The 17,944-nt window shown below is 38.6% G+C and overlaps 1 protein-coding gene across 6 annotated transcripts in view; it reads right to left on the minus strand.

The window, feature by feature from the left end:
- Positions 1–17,944, minus strand: part of ANK2 (ankyrin 2) — a 671,502-nt gene that overhangs the window by 551,944 nt on the left and 101,614 nt on the right. For 3 of the 6 annotated variants that reach the window (XM_043570198.1, XM_043570029.1, XM_043570010.1), the window contains exon 1: positions 16,956–17,111. The exons of 1 other annotated variant lie outside the window; for it this stretch is intronic. The gene's annotated coding sequence lies outside the window, so the exon portion shown is untranslated. Of the gene's footprint in view, positions 1–16,955; positions 17,112–17,944 lie in introns of those variants that run through there. 2 more of the 6 variants (XM_043569997.1, XM_043569984.1) reach the window with 1 other exon arrangement.

Below are 17,944 nucleotides of genomic sequence, written 5' to 3' on the forward strand. Positions count from 1 at the left end.
GCAGAGGAGGCTGAAGATCTCTTCACATCATTTTGGGGAGCTCTGAGGTGACCCAGCATTAATTATCAGGTACCACTGTGGACCACTTTAGAGGAAATACCTTCCCAAAATAGGAAAAAGATAAATACAATTTTTTAAAGAAATTAATGTGTGCCGGTCCTGGGATTCTGAAATAGTCAAATAGTACATTTTTCTACACACCTTGAAAAACTCTGACATTAAACAATTACTTTTCAAAACAATTTTGTGTTATCATAGTCACAAAATTTTTGCTTGCATGTAATATTACTCAAATTTTATTTATAGAAATATAAAGTTATTCTTAACTTCAATTCAAATTATGAAAGTTAGTTGCTTTAAATCTAAAGAAACTGGGTGCTTGGGTGGCTCAGTTGGTTGAGCATCTGACTTCAGCTCAGGTCATGATCTCATGGTTCATGAGTTCAGGCCCCACATTGGGCTCCATGCTGACAGTGCAGAGCCTGCTTGGGATTGTCTTTCTCTCTCTCTCTCTCTGCCCCCTCTCTTGTGTTCTCTCTCTCTCTCTCTCTCAAAATAAATGAATTAAAAAAATAAAGTCTAAAGAAACTAAGTTCAACATAGGTAGTAGAGAAAGAAGATTAAATATGAAAGATGCCATTTAGAAGATATTTAGAGGCAGTTTAAATACACTCTTTTTATTTTATTTATTTTTTCAGGGGACTATAGTTAAGCTTTAGAATGAAAGTTGCATTAAGGACAACAATTCCCAATCATAACACATTGGTTTCCTTCAGAAGATCATTAATAACATTTTTTTAAAAAAGAAAAAATAGGGGCGCCTGGGTGGCGCAGTCGGTTGAGCGTCCGACTTCAGCCAGGTCACGATCTCGCGGTCCGTGAGTTCGAGCCCCGCGTCAGGCTCTGGGCTGATGGCTCGGAGCCTGGAGCCTGTTTCCGATTCTGTGTCTCCCTCTCTCTCTGCCCCTCCCCGGTTCATGCTCTGTCTCTCTCTGTCCCAAAAATAAATAAATGTTGAAAAAAAATTTTTTTTTTAAAAATAAAAAAGAAAAAATAAAGAAAAGAAGAAAGAGAAATAAAAGATTCCATTGTAAAATACATTCGGAATCACAGACGATAGCAAGCTTCAGTTTAGAAAATGTTGCTCTAGGACCCTTCACATCATGGTCAGGTGCTCCCAGATAAATCAAATGTGAGACCATAATAGAGTTTCTGGTATTTGAAAACAGAAAGAAGAGTTGAAGGAGAAGTACTAATTTAGTATGAATTTCTCCCACACAAAATCCCTTAGCAAATCGGATTTGTACATCTCTTTGGTAGGCTTAACGATGCCCCCTCCCCAAAGATGTCCACATCCTAATCCCTGGAACTTCTGAACATTACCACATATGGCAAAAGGGACTTTCCTGATGTGAGTAAACTAAGGGTTTTGAGATGGAAAGACCATCCAGGTAGAATTCTTACAAGAGGGAGGCAATGTGGTAACAGAACCAGAGATCAGAGTGATGTTCTTTGGTACAGAGGATGTGGTCAGGAGCCAAGAAATGCAGGTAACCTCTAGAATCTGGAAAAGGCAAAGAAACAAATTCTCCCCTAGAGTCTTCAGAGGAACCATAGGTTGCCAACACCTTGGTTTCAGCCCAGTGAAACCCACGTGGGCAACTCTCATCTCCAGATTATAAAGTAATATTTTTGTGTTGGCCACTAAATTTGTGGAAATGTGTTACAACTGAAATAGGAAACTAATATAATGTCCAAGTAGTTAAAAGTAAAAAAAATTAGGAATTATAACTCTGGTCATCCTAAGTTGAAATATCACTTTCTTCAGTGGGAATGTTATTTTAAAAGAAGCACTAGATATCTGTTGACTTTGAAAATACTTTGGGGTGAGCGTCATTCATCTTTGACTTCAAACATGTCTTCTTCTGTTGAATTTTTTAACAAGAAGCGTATACTATTTTTAATAGAAAAGAATTGGTTTAGACTAATGAAAATCATTGGCGTTTAAATATTCAGTGGAGTCGACAGTGGTTCCTGCCTTATGAGAGGTTTATGCATCCTTTCATTGCCAGAATTAACCATGCCCTTCAGTGACTCTACCAGTGCTAACACAGGTAGGCATTGATTGAGTGAAAGAGTAAGTGTTTGTGCAATAAACCTATACCTGAGAATGGTTTTCGTCAGTTAGATAATGTTTTGTGGGTGCAACTCTTCCAACAAGGAGACCAGGAAAAAGGTTAAGTTGCCAGGCCACTGGAGCAAAATTTCTAATGGCAGCCCTCTCGCTCCTCATCCTATAGGAAAAAATAAAAAGAGCAATATCACAGCTCACTGACTTCCTACTGATTCAGGACATCTTTAGATCAGCTTGCAAGCCAGGTCTCTGGCATCTGGTACGATACGTAAAAAGTGAAATCGCTCCTGAAAAAGAATTCAGGTTAAATAACTCTTCATGTCAGAAGCTCCTTGTTACCATTTTTTTTTAATTTGTTAATAACTATCCACATTACTGAATACACACACAAAGCCTTTAGATACCCAATCCCATATTAAAATCAAATTTAAAAACACTCAGAAGTTGTTCATGCTTTTAAATAGGCACTGCGAAATTTTCTTTTTTTATATCACGCAGTTGTTCAAAGGCTAAGATGTGGTGGGTTTGCCTCTAAAAATAGTGCGTCCAGTCTTCACTTCAGGCAGTGAAATGCAGGATCAGATCTACTGCCAAGGAGATTTTCATACGCATCTGGATTATAAGGTTAACAACAAAAGGAAGCATGTAATGTCTTCTCTAAAACAGAAGAAACCAGCCTTGAAGGCATTTAAGAGAACAACTGTCAGGGCTTCCACAGTGTTCTTTGGGTGGCCCACGGGGGAGGAGGGGTATCATCTGGCGACAAGCTGGAAGAAGCCAATGCTCAAGGAGAACAGTATACTTCCGCTTTTACGTTTTCCGGTGATGATCTTCTGAGAGGCACTGGAATGCTCTAGTAATGAACTTCTGTTCGGCTCCACACTTACCTGTGTTGAAATGCTGGCTCTGCCAAAGGACTATTGCATAACCTCTCTGTTTCTTCATTTGTAAAATGAAGATGGTAGTACTGGCACCTAGCTCTTAAGATCGTTGTTAGGATTGGAGGAATTAACATACGTAAAGTGCACGGAACAGAAGGAAGGCATAGCAAGACACTGTATATGTGCTGGCTCTTAGAGTTTTATTTCTGCATTTTTTTCTCTCCCTAAATGAATCCTCATGATATTAGCCGGGAGCTATATTCTCCCCCTTGGACACCACAGGGACAAAATTGTGAATCATCTAGGGATCCAAATCCTTGGCTCTTCTCCTCCCAACCTAACCCAGAACGTTGCCCCTTAATTCAGGACCACGACTTTCTGAAAGACAGAGTTCACGCCATTCCCAGAAGCCTTTCTACTAGCCCTTCAGCCTGCCTGTTCCAGAGGGGGTTCCTTCAAGCCAGGCGAGGTGTCTCCCTCCTGAGGAGCCTCCCAGAAATATTAATGCTGAGTAGAAAGCTCTAAAAGCATCTAAAAGATGCAATGCATTGCACACTGGCAGCTACTCTCTCCATGAACCACCTGGCTCCTACCATGCTCTGGGCCAATGCCTAAGAATCATTTGATGAAAATGCAGAGTCCTAAGCCTATCCCGAGATTCTTACTCAATAGCTGAAGCAGGGCCCCAGGCGAGACCACAGACCACACTCTGGGAACCCTGTTTGTTCCAGGCAGAGATGCCTGACCAAGCGCCAGCTCTTACACTGGGACCATGTCTTACTCATCTCTGTACCTGCAGCACGAGGCACAAGACCTAGCACATAATAGTTGCTTAGAATGCATGTGTGAGAGCAGACAGGAAAACCTTTGTCCTTCATAGATTGGGAACAACAATCCATTGCCCAACACACAGAGGAATGCAAAACTGGCAGAGAAAGATTAGAAATGGGCATTTTTAGGAGATTTTCCCCCTGAAGCAATCCCAGGCACAGAAAACGAGCAAGACAAAATTTCAACAATTATGTATAATTTTTTAAAAGGCATCCTTCAATCAAAAACAAAACAAAACAAAAACAAAACTCTATACCCAAGATGAAGAGCAGACATGGATCATTATTAAAGCTGGTCATTGAGGGGCGCTGGGGTGGCTCAGTTGGTTGAGCCTCTGACTCCTGATTTCGGCTCAGGTCATGACTCCAGTGTCATGGGATTGAGCCCCACATCAGGCTCCATGCTGTTCCTAGCATATTCCATGCTGTTCCCAGCCTCCCTGTTCCTAATCTTTTTCCTCTGCTTTATACCATAACTTTTAGTTAAAGAGTAGTGTCATTCTGTGAGAGTTTGTGATGCTCCAAATCTTTTTTTTTTTTAATTTTTTTTCAACGTTTATTTATTTTTGGGACAGAGAGAGACAGAGCATGAACCGGGGAGGGGCAGAGAGAGAGGGAGACACAGAATCGGAAACAGGCTCCAGGCTCTGAGCCATCAGCCCAGAGCCTGACACGGGGCTCGAACCCACGGACCACGAGATCGTGACCTGGCTGAAGTCAGACGCTTAACCGACTGCGCCACCCAGGCACCCCGCTCCAAATCGTAATTAACACACCAAATAGGATTTATCTTAACCAAACCACACTTCTTAACACTTAAGAAGCCATTCAAATTTGTCAAAATAGGTAGTATCATCGCTCTTTAAAGACTCAGCCCATGTTTATCATATCCTTCTATCAAAATAGAAAGAGTACCATTAGAATGAGGAAAAGTATGTCTTGTTTTCCAGGCCATTACTAAGATATGTGTGTGCTCCTTCAGCAGATTTCACTGGAAAACAGCCTGATCTGAGCATCCGGGAGCCGGGTGTTGTCTCTAATCTGCAGTGCTGGCTCTACGTTGTTATCTTCAACACATCCTTTCAAATCACTTAACCTTTTTGCATTCTGTGTATCTAAAACCTTGGGGTCAGTGAACAAAAGTACAATGCTTGCCAGGTATTACATAAAGACAGAGGAAAAAGAGATCAGATAATGCCAAGAAAGCCCAGCTTTATCCAATCACATAGCTAAGGAGTGGGGCAAAATGTGTACTTACTTCATCAACACATGATGTGTCTAAGAATTGAAAGGTTATAGGATGGAGGCAGAAAGTAACAAGAGGGGATGCTAGAAGTCTGACCAGTGGGGAAAGAGGAAAGACTAGCCAGGATTGGATAGAGGAAAGTGGAGGAATAAATTTAAGGTTGAAGATGTTACAAAGAAGAGGAATATATGGAAAAGAGAAATACCAAAAGAGCAAAACAAATAGTAATTCTCATGAGTTGCTAGAATAAAATAAGTCAGCATATCAACTTTCAAGGCAAATGCCCTTTATTCTAAAGTTTGATGGGAAGATTAATTTGTCATGATTCTACCTAGTTTTGGTTCCCACACAGTTTAGACAGAGCACAGGGAATAAATAATACACAGAGTTGTAACAGACTAACTTTTTAATCCTAAAAATGAACTGGCAACTATGGATGAGGCAGGGTGGGCGAAACAGACAAGAGGAACACTATTTCCACAGCTCAGGATTAAAATGTAGTGTTGTTTGCATTCCACCTGGTCCTTTTTGGACTGGGACAGTCTGAAAGTTAGCGTTTCTCAGTATGCAAGAAGGCTTCCCGGGATAGGGGGCTGTGACTCCAACAATCCCAGGTGAGTTTCCAGAAAGGCTAATAGCAGAATTACAGGATGAAAACAGCAAAAGGCTCAGGGCAGCTGACATGTTTGGGTTTTTTTTTTCTTAAATTCCTGAAAACGGTCAGGAAAAAGAATAATCTTTATGACTGCTCAGATTGGAGACAAAGTGAAGAAAGAGAAAAGAGTAGCACTATTTACTGAGCATCTATTTGCCAGGCCAAATTGAGTTTGCAGGTGCTCTTTAAGCATCAAATATTAACAAAAGTTCATCTTTCAACACTCACTGTATGACAGGCACTGTACCAAGTATTTTGATAGATTATTTTATTTAATCCTTAAAACAGTCAAGGAATCAGATATTATTATTATTATTATTATTATTATTATTATTATTATTCTCAGCATACGAAGCTTAGAAAGGATAAATAACTTGCCCAAGGTTCTGTTTTTAATAAATGATCCAGGGTTAAAATACAGATCTGTCTGACTCTAACTCTCATATTTATATGAAAATAACATGCAGGAAGTAAAACTCCAGTAATTTTTCAATTAAAATATAATTCTCTCAAAATTCCATAGTCTACTATTCACCATAAATACATAAGTATATGAGGTAATAAACAGTAAGAAAAAATATTTAAATCAAGAAATAGTAACAGAAACATTCTAAAGGACGCCTGGCTAGCTCAGTCAGTAGAGGATGTGACTCTTGATCTTGGTGTCATGAATTCAAGCCCCACATTGGGGGTAAAGTTTATTTAAAAAAAAAGGGGGGGGACCTGTTCAATTATGATACAATAAAATGCTATATTGTCTTTAAAAAGAATAAACCAACTATATTTAGACTAATCAAAAAGATGAGAGAAATGCCTTTCTTGAACAATCCCAGGTAATGCAAAATGAGTGGAAGAACTGGAAAATCATTTTGCAACCCTTAATGGAATAATGGACTACAGCAAAAATAATCACTGAATGCCAAAAACATTAGGTGAAACATTAATGGGAAACTTTATACAGGCAGATCAGCCCGATGTCACCCAAATCCTCTGCTCAATCTTAAAATCACTCAAAGTGAAACATGAGATGTATGAGCCTCCCGAGGTGATTGAGCAAGAACACAGGAACCACTTAGGGAGAATTCTTGCCAAAAACATTCAACATGAATTTAACCAAGCCTCAAATACAAGGAATAGAAGAACAAGTGGAAAAGCACCTAGAGGAAACAGTCAAATCCAAAAGTATGGCCTTCTATAGGATTAAAAAAAAAAAAACTAATTTTTTAAAATAAATAAATGACATTTTTTAAGGGAAAATAAGTATTAACAATTTCAAAGAATTTTAATGGATGTCATATGTGGACACAATTTGGCTCCTAATTTGAACAAAACAACTATAAAAAGATTCTTTTGAGACAGAGAAACTGGAAAATAGACTGGGTTTGGGATTATATTAAGAATTATTGTTAGTTTTCTAAGATGTGACAATGGTATTATAGTTATTTTTTTAAGTCTTTATGTCCTTCTTAGAAATACATACAGAGAGGAAAAAATGTATACATACAAAGGTAGTTATGGGTAAATTACATGATATGTAAGATTTATTTTACAATACTCCAGAGAAGGGGTGCCTGGTTGGCTCTGTTGGTTAAGCGTCTGACTTCATTCAGGATATGGTCTCACAGTTCATGAGGTCAAGTCCCACACAGGGTCCTGCGTTGACAGCACGGACCCTGCTTCAGATCCTGTCTCCCTCTCTCTCTGTCCCTCCCCTGCGCATTCTCTCTCTCCCTCTCCCTCTCCTTCTCTCTCTCTCTCTCTCTCAAAAATAAACATTTAAAAAAATACTCCAGGAATGCCTGGGTAGCTCAGTCAGTTGAGCATCAGACTTCAGCTCAGGTCATGATATCACTGCTCATGAGTTCGAGCCCCCAGGCAGGCTCTGTGCTGATAGCTCAGAGCCTGGAGCCTACTTTGAATTCTGTGTCTCCCTCTCTCTCTGCCTCTCCCTCATTCACTCTCTGTCTCTCTCTGTCTCTCTCTCTCTCTCTCCAAAATAAATAAACATAAATAATAATAATAATAAAATACAATAAATAAATAAATACTCCAGAGAAAAAGAGGGAGTTGTAGATGAAACTAGATTTGCAAATGTATTTATTATTTTGGAATTATTCCAACATACACATAGCAAAGAAATAATGAATTTGCATTGATCCAGCTTCTACATTTTGCCAATCTTAGCTCAAGCTGCATCTCCCACACATACTTTTTCTTCTGGCATATTTTAAAGTAAATCTCAAACATCAGACAACATATCATTTCACTCATAAATATATCAGCATGTATCTCTAATTGATAAGGAATTTTTTTTTCAATATAACCACTAGACCACCATTACACCTAACAAAGCTAATGGTAAGTCCCTTAATATTATCTAATATACAGTAAGATTGTCAAAAATATTCATACGTCTGTTGAAGCTGGTTAATAGATACCTGGGTGTTCATTACACAATCTAATTCTATATATGTTTTAAATTTTTCATAAAAAAAACATTTATTTCAAGAATAAGATAATTTTGTATGTTACCTCATATGGAACAATGGCAAAGACATTTTAAGTGGAAAAAATACAGCAGCATAGTGTATGCAGTATGCTACTATTTATGCTTAACAAGATACAGATAGATATATGTATGTATAGTCAAGGCAAATAACCAGAAGATACACATGGAACTAAAAATAGCAGTTACCTCTGAGGAGGGGAACTGAAGCAGCAGGCAAGAAGAAAACTTACTCATTCTTTTTTATCTTTTGAATTTGGGAGAGTATATCATATATTCAAAAACATAAATCAAGGGGGCCTGGGTGGCTCAGTCGGTTAAGCATCCAATTTTGGCTCAGGTCATGATCTCACAGTTCGTGGGATTGAGCCCTACGTCAGGCTCTGTGCTGACAGCTCGGAGCCTGGAGCCTGCTTCGGATTCTGTGTCTCCCTCTCTCTCTGCCTCTCCCCTGTTTGTGCTCTGTCTCTCAAAAATAAGCAAAAACATTTAAAAAATTTTTTAAAAACATAAATCATTCACAAATTAAAAGAAAAAACAGAATGCACAGCCACTTGGTTACATCACGCATCACCAAAACTAATCATTAACTGTCATCATCAGTCACAGCTTACACTAATCTAATTTTGGTAGCCTACCAGATTGACAATGCAAAATTGCCCTGATATCGCTAAAATCAGAAATCTTGAGCCATCTATCCAATCCAATATTCTAGGGTTCTGGGTTTTAGAGCTACCATGGTCTAAAAGATTGCCACTTCAGCTTACCATCATCTCCTCTTACGTACTACTTCCTGTTTGGCTTATTCTGGTTCAAACCTTTTTTTAAAAGGAAAAGAAGTATTAAAATTTAAAAGGGTCTTAATGGATGTCATATGTGGACATTTATTTCTGCACGTCAAGACTTTCTTCAGTAGAGCAAAGGCTCTCTCTGTTAATTCCTCTGGTGGTTCAAACCGAAAGTAAGACCACCTTTCAAAACTGTCCTGTGTCCAAAAGAGACTTGCCGTACAATGTAGCTGCTATAAACCATTTTCTATCCTACCTGGTCTAGCTAAGTACTGATTAACTAACATATATTGGGCTAGCTATCTTTTGGGGGATTTGTCTGTTTCTAAATTACATTTTAAATAATTTACAGTTAGTGCCTAAACACAAGTATATAGCTGTCTTTTTATAGCAACAATTTAGATATAACAGAGGCAGTACATTGGGAGTTTATAAAGCACCAATACATCTCCTTTTAAAATATTTCTCCTAAATGTCCTCTTTTCAGTCCCAAATGGAAACAAAGCGAAAATGCGTAACAAGTAGAAAGGCATGGAATGTTTATTCCCTGTGTGAGATTTCAGAGCAACAATTATTTTTAGTAACATCTGAGCCAAATGTTCTTAACAGAATTTAGTTTATTCTGAAATTGAATACCATGTGATATCAGAATAAGGTGTTTAAAATTCTTCAGTATTGTTCTACAAGTAACTTTACAACTAGAGGAATATGTTTTTGTGTATGTATATCAACAAAGTTTTAGTAAGTGTAAATATGTACAATGTGAAGGAACAATAGTCCTTTCTGAGCAAAACAAAATAATAGTATGACAGTAAAATGATGTAAAATCTACTTCCAACCCAGCTTCATTCTTCATTTAGGATGGTTTAATGTTCCCTTTAGTATAAAACCCAATGATATTAAGATATGAGGAAAAGTTATGAATTGCAGCATTGATGTTCCAACATCAAGATGAGAAAAGATCATATGAAATATGAAATAATCATATGAAACTTGTGGAGCCTATTTTTTCTTTAGCACTTGAAAACCACACTCAAGAGTATACTTTTACATGTCACAAACAGGAACCCCAACAACGGATATTCTGAATGGCTAGCATGAAAGGATCTGTGAAATTGTTTTGCTAAAAAACAAAACATAAGCAGTTCAGTCTGGATTACTTACATTTTGTTTTCTGGTTTTAGTTCTGTTTTTCCACAATGTGTTCTCTTAAAATGTCAAAGAAATCCTACTTTGAGTTTCGACCACAAAACCTACACCTTTAGAGAGGTGGGCCTCATGGTGGATGGCAATTTTGTGAACAAACAACATCCTATACAAGTCACTGTGCCCAGCTCTGGGAAGACAAAGGTAAAACAGCCCTTCTCTCAAGGAACTTAAAGAAGCCTAAGGTAAGTGGGCAATTCACTACTCAAGTTAGGAAATGTGAACTGATTGGCAAAAGGAAGAAAATGTAATAAATATGATAACATGCTTTTTCAGACTTCCAGTAATATTGTTCTGTGATATATATTTTTTTAAAAAATTTTAATATAATTTATTGTCAAGTTAGCTAACGCACAGTGCACAGTGTGCTCTTGGCTTAAGGAGTAGATTCCCATGATTCATCGCTTACGTCCAACACCCAGTGTTCATCCCAACAAGTGCCCTCCTGAATGCCCATCACCCATTTTCCTCCCTGCCTCACCTCCCCATCAACCCTCAGTTTGTTCTCTGTATTTAAAACTATCTTATGGTTTGCCTCCCTCTCTGTTTTTTCCCCTTCCCTTCCCCCATGGTCTTCTGTTAAGTCTCTCAAGTTCCACATGAGTGAAAACATATGATATCTGTATTTCTCTGACTGACTTATTTCACTTAGCATAATACCCTCCAGTTCCATCCACATTGTTGCAAATGGCAATATTTCATTCTTTCTCATTGCCGAGTAGTATTCCATTGTATATATATACTACATCTTCTTTATCCATTCATCAGTTGATGGACATGTGGGCTCTTTCCATAATTTGGCTATTGTCAATAGCACTGCTATAAACATTGGGGTACATGTGCCCCTATGAATCAGCACTCCCGTATCCTTTGGATAAATTTCTAGTAGTGACATTGCTGGGTTGTAGGGTAATTCTATTTTTAATTTTTTGAGGAACCTCCATGCTGTTTTCCAGGCCGCACCAGTTTGCATTCCCACCAACAGTGCAAGAGGGTTCCCCTTTCTCCACATCCTCACCAACATCTGTTGTTTCCTTGCGATATATTTTTATTAGGGCATTACCTTTACAGAGTCCATAAATCATTTCGCTGTGAGTTAAATTGGTTACAAAGCTACCATGTTTTAGATAAAGCTGAAAGAACTATGCTTTTAAGAATAAGGTCTTGGGGCGCCTGGGTGGCGCAGTCGGTTAAGCGTCCGACTTCAGCCAGGTCACGATCTCGCGGTCCGTGAGTTCAAGCCCCGCGTCGGGCTCTGGGCTGATGGCTCAGAGCCTGGAGCCTGTTTCCGATTCCGTGTCTCCCTCTCTCTCTGCCCCTCCCCCGTTCATGCTGTGTCTCTCTCTGTCCCAAAAATAAATAAACGTTGAAAAAAAAAAATTTAAAAAAAAAAAAAAAAAAAAAAGAATAAGGTCTTATAAAACAAAATTTTGTATGGAAACTAATTTGATGATAAATTATAAATAAATAAATAAATAAATAAATAAATAAATAAATAAATATGTTTATTCCATTTAAAAAAAATAAAACAAAATTTTGTCAAATTATGGTATCTATTAGGACCTTGTAATGGGAACTGTCTTCTAAATACTCCTGGTAGAACTAATAATCAGGTAACTATTACTCCTAAACATTTCCCATATCTTTTAATCATATCACATCACAATTTATTAACATAATGGAATCTTATCCAAAATAAAGGCATTCTCTCCTCACCTATAAGTCAACACTCCCCTCCCCACATCTGTATTATATATATAAACAAATAGGTCTTACCACAATCTTCATGTTTGTGTACACAACTCTACAGAAATCTATACTTGAAACAATAGCATCAGTTAAAAGAGATAGAGCCTTAGACTTAGAAAGACCTGGTTGGAATCTGAGCTGACAAGTCAAGTGCTTTAGTGCAAGTTCACCTTACCATCTGTGAAATCTCCATAAATAAATGAAAGGTTAGGAAATGGTCTGGCAAATGGGAAGTGCTCAGCATATGGCAGCTGCTATTGTCATTGTTATTGTTATTACTTATGATACTTCCTCAAAACCCAGTTTAATCTGATACATAAGGTACAAATCAAATTAAGATTAAGATTAAGGAATAAAGATTTAACAATGTCATCAAAACCCAGTACTGGGTCTTGAATGATTGAATTTTCTTTTTGACTGATGGCAGCAGATAATCTTTTCCTAAATCATTATATTTAGGAAATATAGAACTATTTTTCTACCAAATCTCCTCAAAAGTTGTGTTGTAGTGCTCTTTTCAAGTGTAGTGCTGTGCAACAGATCTTCATAACTTCTTTTCCATGCTCAAGACAAAGGACAAAAAATATGCTGAAGACCTACATCAAACCCAAAGACCCAAAAGATAATAAATAAACACAGTTTTCATGAGGAAGCCCTCCATCTAAACAATTTAGACAGTTGGGTGTAAATTAACTTTAAGAGATCGTTCTAAAAAATCAGCATTAATCAAAACAGACTGGAGTGTAGGAGCTTAAATTCATGATCAAAGAAATCAATCTATAACTTCCATTGACCCCAAACAGTAATCTCAGATTTCACATTGAAGCTGGCAAAGTTACTAGCACAGTAAACAGTAGCATCTGGCTCTCATGTGGGATGGTGTATACAATGGGCTGATCCATAACTTTAGTCTACTTTAGACATTTAGATGGATGGGCTAAGAGCCCAGTGTGTTATAATAACCCTGAAAAGCTTTTGGCTCTGGCCGTGAACACATTAGCATTAACTTAAATCTGTTGCTTTGTTTACAACAAGAGATATTCGCTTGTGCTTTCTGCCTAAATGGAACCAGTTAAAGGCATCCAAGGCCTTAAAGAGTGAAATTTACAACACGGACAGCAGCCATTCACTGTATTGAGGCTCCTCTGGCCATTGTTTTCGCATTTCCTCTTGGTTATATCTTTTTTAAATAAGTAATACCTTTCATTGAAGCCCTTGTCTCTCCATATTAGAAATATTAACAATTTCTCTTTTCTGTTTTCTTTTTGCCCACCATAACCTGAAACTTAAAATAAGAAATCAGCTAGAGGGCTCCTTGAAGATGTCACCATTTAGAAATGTCACACATGCAGCCATTTGTTTCGGAGCTAGAGAGTGCAGGCTCTTTGGAACAGTGTTCCAATTATTCTTGTTGAAACCACTCAAAGCCACCAGAACTAATTTCTTCCAATATATCACTATAGTATAATGTCTAGATTGAAAAGATGCCCTCACTAGACCAGTAGAAACTGATTATTACACATTAAGGATATAATCAGAGATCCTCTGTATTATAGGCAAGGTTTCTAAAAAATGTAAACAACACCCAATCTAATTAATTATGTTTCTTGCTTTTACAAATAGCATGAATTACATGTGACATTTATTCTTATTTATTTTGATTTCAAACAAATATGTGAATCTCACCCTGACCAAAATTAGACTGAATAATTAACAGATGGATATTCTCATTCCATTATAGGAAAGCATAACATTGTGTTACCTTTTAAATCTCAACACACTCATCAGCAGGCATTGTAATGAATGCCCTGATATTCTATCATTCAATCAATAAGTATTTTTTAAATCTCTTTTATGTCTAGCAGCAATCTAAAGAAAGTAAGTTAAGCTGAAAATTTATTTTAAACATCTCTTCTTAAATTTTTTTTTTTTAAGTTTATTTATCTATTTTCAGAGAGACAGAGAGAGTGAGCTGGGGCGGGGCAGAGAGAGAGGAAGAGACAGAATCCCAAGCAGACTCTGTGTTGCCAGCATGGAGCCTGATGCGGGGCTCAATCTCACAAACCATGAGATCATGACCTGAGCTGAAATCAAGAGTCAGATGCTTAACCAACTGAGCCACCTAGGCAGCCCTAAATATCTCTTAAATGGTTTAAATATGTCCCCATGAATAGGGCCTATGTAAAGAAAGAATATTAATATGACTCAGACAACGACCCAGGGGTACCTGGCTGGCTCAGTAGGTAGAGTATGCCACTCTTAATCTCAGGGTTGTAAGTTCAAGCCCCAGGTTGGATGTAGAGATTACTTGAAAACAAAATCTTATAAAAAAAATAAAAAGAAAAAAATAAAAGAAAAAGAAAACTACCCAAATGGGAAGAAGCTTCTCAATGCTACTGTGGTATCTGTTTGCCATAATTGAACAATGATTGAATAATGATCACTTTACTAATTAAGGTGGTCCACATTCCCAGTAAGGCAAGATTGGAAAACTAATAATCAGGTATTTGAGATCTCATCACATGACCCACAAAGAGCATGCTACTCCCCTCACAAAATAAAACTTAATTTTCTTTCAAAGGACATTCCAACATATTCCAAGATATTCTTAGGAAAGAAATGCAAAATTGTAGTGATTTTACTAGTAGTACCACAGCTAAATAAAATGAAAAATCACCTAAAATTGAAAAAAAAAAGTATAGAAAAATGCTTTCTCCTTAAGTTAGGTGATTGTGAAAGGTACACTGAGTCAGGAGAGCGGGGTTCTGGTCCTGATTCTGTCACTCATCACATGTATGACTCGGGCCACTTTGCCCTCTGTAAAATAAGCAGATGGACTGTCAGTCCTGAGGGTCTGTTCTACTTCTAAGTCCCTAACTGCGTATGCCTTCCCTGAAAAGTAGAAATCTGGGGTGTAGATAGCCCCTGTGCATTAATCACAGTCTGCCAAAAATGACAGTGAAGACAAGGAAACAGAGGCATTAAGCAAAGCTTTTGTGAGTGAGATAGGGAAATGAGTCATTTTCTTCCATTTCTTTTCATAAGAGTATATTAATTTTTGAAGAAAAGAAATTCTAAAACACCCATAAACTGGCATCTCTACCCTGAGAAGCAGGTTGGTGTGTCCTTGCAGAGATGAAGGCTCCTCAGTTTTATCACCAAAGAATCGATGGGCCAAAGCATGGGCATCAGTTCATCGGGCTTCCCTAGACAGAGATACAGTATTTGGCAGCTAGCCAAAAAAGGGGGTGTGGTCTAGGGCTGGGTCAGTAAGAGTACCTCTGAAAACATTTCTCACACTATGCTCACCTACTCTCCTCCAGCAAGTACCAACTGCATATCCTATGCCCTTTGTCCCCTCTTCTGAAATGGCTAACGAAATTACAAGCAGTAATAAGGACCCTTTCCAGAATAAATCTAGCTTCACTCAACAATATGGAGGGAGAACAAGATGGGGTGGGGCAGGAAAAAGAGATGCTTCATTTTTCTACAGCTTCATTTTATTTGGCTTGTACTCTGCTTCCACGGGGCTCAAACGATGAATTAGAACCCTCTCTGCACTTAGTGCTTATGCAGTTCATTGGAATAAAATGGCAAGTGAATGAATAATCCATGTTCACAACACTATGGGTGGGGCAAGCTCTCGTCTGTTGTTTGATGTTCTGTGACTTAAATCATCTATTGCAAAAGCCTACAAAAAAGAATGGATCGCATCTAAGCATACTTGCTTTGCTCCCATCCCACTGTCTTTCCCACCCAAAAGTTTCTTCGATACCTAAATGTTTCTAGAATCAGGCTTTGACCCCAACGCCTACAGTTAATGCAGAGACTCAAAGAAAAGACTAGGGTTATTCCTAAAACACAAACAAACAAACAAACAAAAAGAATAAATATTTCCCAATGCTTAAAGACATAGCCTAAATAATTATTTGTTTATGTCTTTCAAGTGGACATCCCACACCTTGACCTAAAACTCTGTCAAGTGTTCATAGAAAAGCGCCCAGGCAAATAAACAATCTCTTCCCCTAAGTTTCCTTTTGTAGCCCCTTGCAAGAGACTTATTTTCAGTCTCTAAAACAAATTCAGTGTTACATGCCCAGAAGGAACAATAAGATGTTACTGAGTGTATTCCCTTGCTCTCCAAAAAGGCCACACCTAAACATTACAGAGGTAAGGATCTCTCCTGATCCATGAGTGTGGGAATGTGATGCTTGTTACCAGCAAAACAACAAAAAACAGTGCTTACAAATCTGCCCTGCTTGCACTTCTCACCACTCTTTAACGGGGCTTTGCAAGCAGTAAAAACAATTTGCTTGCTGGGAAAAGGGAGAGAAAACTCCATCATTCTTCCATTACTGGCACCTGTGCTGCCAGCTGACACTACCTCCTATAAAATTGACCATTAAAAAGCAATATACTAACAGCATTTCAGTTTACCAGTAATTCCTCAAATCTACATGCTCCTCACTGCTGGTTCACCCTGCTTTCTTTCCCATCACCTACTTACCCAAAGCCAAAAAAGAGGGGGCAACCACTAAATATTTCTCCGGCACAGACACAGCCAGTATCTTAACATAAACAGTGCTTCTGACCAAGAGAGACACCACCCTCTTTCCCCTCTCCCTGTTTACCATACAGAGAACACCAGGACCACTCAGGGGTGTGAGAATCTGAAATCAATTCAATCGAACCACATCTAAAAAATCTACCCCACAATTACAAAAATAGAAAATGCAATTCAGAAAAACACATCACCGTGGAAAACAAACCGAAATCAGGGCTGGGGGACATTTGCACATCAGCGCTGCCTATCAACTCCAGGATGGCATGGAAAGGCGCTCTGCCCAGCCCAGATCCTGGGAGAGTGTTCTACAAAGGGCTTCCAGTAACCCCCATCAACACCAACACTTCCTCCCCGCTTCCAGAACGCTCTGAATAAAAACCTTCTTTAAGTACTTACTGGGAGCAGGAGCTTCTCTGTGCAATGTAACTGTGAGTCACACAGCAGGAGGGGCCCCGGAGCAGGGCAAACCGGAGAGCCCCCAGCTTCCCTGCAGGCTGGTGTCTATGAGACAGCAGCCCCGGAGCCGACTTTCCCATTACAGCCTCAGACGGTAATCCATGTGCTTTCGGCGGGCCAGTCCCAGCGGCCCACGGAGCACCACATGATCCGCTCTGACATCAGATCAGCCAGACGTGACAGCCGTCCGCCAGCCTCTTCTACACTAGTGGGCTGCATCATTTGGGTGCCTTTGGCTTACATTTAAGCAGGTGGTACAGAGTAAGGAATTGTTTTCTCACAAAAAAATTTTTTTTTGCCTGATTCCTTCTGTTTCTAACACAAGGAAGAAATAAGCAAGAAAAGCACTGGGATGTGTTTGCAGCCAGAACTTAGCAGATATATGGGAAGTAGCTGAAGTTCCACACCTAGTTCAGAGAAGGTGAAAAATGAGCTACCACCAAGATGCCAAGAACCATGGGAGTAATTTCATCTGCAAATCACTACCACCTCCCCGCCCCCGACCTTTCAGTAGATATATATGTGTACATGTCCTAAAATATTGGTGGGTTGTGTGTGAATTTTATTTAAGCTAGTCACTACTGGTTTTCTTTCATGGAATTTCTCAGGGAGGTAACCACTAGATTTAGTGCCATGTGCAATAATTCCTCACATACAGTCCAACAGAAATAGACTTACAGACTTAGGTAAGTAGAAATTCAGAATCATCGATTCATGCTTGCATTCATTCATTCAATAACCATTTATTGATCACCTACTAAGCACCTACTACAAAGGGGGCTAGTAGATTTAGGGGCAGGGTATTTGAATCTTCAAATAAGATTTCTTTTTATTTGGCACAGGGTTTCTAATTCTATTTCTGTGATAAGTCAAAGAAATAATGGCTCTCTCAAAGCTCCTTATAACATGTTTTGTGTCTAATACTGAAT

This window comes from Prionailurus bengalensis, chromosome B1 (genome assembly GCF_016509475.1).
Source record: "Prionailurus bengalensis isolate Pbe53 chromosome B1, Fcat_Pben_1.1_paternal_pri, whole genome shotgun sequence".
Classification (NCBI taxonomy): domain Eukaryota; kingdom Metazoa; phylum Chordata; class Mammalia; order Carnivora; family Felidae; genus Prionailurus; species Prionailurus bengalensis.